Source organism: Acomys russatus, chromosome X (genome assembly GCF_903995435.1).
Source record: "Acomys russatus chromosome X, mAcoRus1.1, whole genome shotgun sequence".
NCBI classification, from domain to species: Eukaryota; Metazoa; Chordata; class Mammalia; order Rodentia; family Muridae; genus Acomys; species Acomys russatus.
The window spans coordinates 43,635,345-43,636,921 of record NC_067169.1 but is presented as its reverse complement, the minus strand read 5'-3'; the positions used below and the strand labels follow the sequence as shown (position 1 = coordinate 43,636,921).

General features: G+C 43.9%; 1 pseudogene; it reads left to right on the top strand.

Annotated features, from left to right (window-relative positions):
- Positions 1 to 345: 345 nt before the first annotated feature.
- Positions 346 to 1,044, top strand: LOC127185243 (melanoma-associated antigen B4-like; annotated as a pseudogene).
- The last annotated feature ends 533 nt before the right edge of the window (positions 1,045 to 1,577 follow it).

The window sequence follows — 1,577 nt, the reverse complement described above, 5'->3', positions numbered from 1 at the left end:
CGCTGTTACCTAAAGTACTGTTTTCTATTCCTATCCTCAGTCATTGTGCCCAGAGGAAAGAAGATAAAGGCCCATGCTTGTGAGAAATGTTGCCAGAACCAAGATGAGGCCCAGGGGCTAAATGATGCTCAGGCAAAGGCCACAGAGAAAGGAGAGTCACTTGCCTGCTCTGACCAAGCTTCAGGAGATGCTGGGCCAAGTACTTCTACTGCTGGCTTCCCACAGGGCAAGACACCCACCACCAATGCTGATATGCCTCACAAAAGGTCTGGTAAAGGAGCAAAGGGCCAAAGAGAGAAAAAATGGTAGTTCCTTTATGGCCCACTCTCCACTGGAAGCAAACAGATGGCTCTTTTATCAAGGAAGGCAGCAATGCTGGTGTCATTCTTGCTCTGCAGGTACAAAATTAAAGAGCCTGCAAGGAGGGCAGATATGCTGAAAGTTATCAATAAAAGGTTCAAGGAGCACTTCCCTGAGATCTTCGAGATAGCCCGCTGTCGACTGGACATAGTGTTTGGCATTGAGATGGAAGAAGTCCAGCCCAATGGTGAGGCCTACATGCTTGTCAGCAAGCTAGATTTCAAGATGATGGGAGTAGCTGCACTGAGCTGGGTGTTCCCAACAGGGGCATTCTGACTCCCCTCCTAAGTGTGATCTACTTAAATGGCTACATTGCCACAGAGAAGGTGGTCTGGCACTTCCTGAATATGTTAGGAGTCTATGATGAGGTCCCACACCTCATCTTTGGGAATGTAAGGAAGCTCATCACTGAAGATCTAGTGGAAGAAAAGTACCTGGAATACTGTCAGATTCCTGACAGTGACCCTACCATGCTATCAGTTCCTATGGGGTCCAAGAGCCTATGCTGAAACCAGCCAGGCAACAGTGAAGGACTTTTTAGCTAAGATCAGTAAAGCCATGCCCAGTGCTGCCTGGTCTCCTTATGAACAGGCTTTGATTGAGGAGGCAGAGAAGATGCAAGCCAAATCTGCATACAAACCTGAGACCAAAGGCAAAGCCAAGGGACATTCTAAGAGCAAGTGAAGCAATCCTGCTCCCTAAGGAGATAAAGGGCAGCCGCCCCTCCCATGTGACTGAAAAGGTCTACTCATCATTCAGCAGATAAGTTGTTGATAAAGTTATGGGGTGTTTTAGGTAAAATGTAAACTTGGCATTGGAATATATGCTGACAAACTTTGAAGACTGTTCCTTTCTTTCTGTTCATCAAGCTGAATGTTCAAATTTTGTATTCATTTGAACTACAAACTGGAACATGGCATTTACATAGGAAAAACTTGGAAACAATAAAAATATGTAGGAAAAAATAGCTGGGCGTGACAGGTGTAAAGTTTTGTTATTTGTTGATTTTTTTACTCAAGTTACTGTTTCAAACTTAGAAATGTATACTTGCATTTGCTTTTTATATTAAAGGATGCGTGAGAAATTAAATCACAGTGAATCAGATCTTCTTTTCACGGCTTTGCACTACCTAAACATTACACATCCAGTCTTGGGAAGTCTTCTGGCTTTATACTGAAGATGTTTATGGAAAGTAGATGGAGCATCTGCCCATTCAG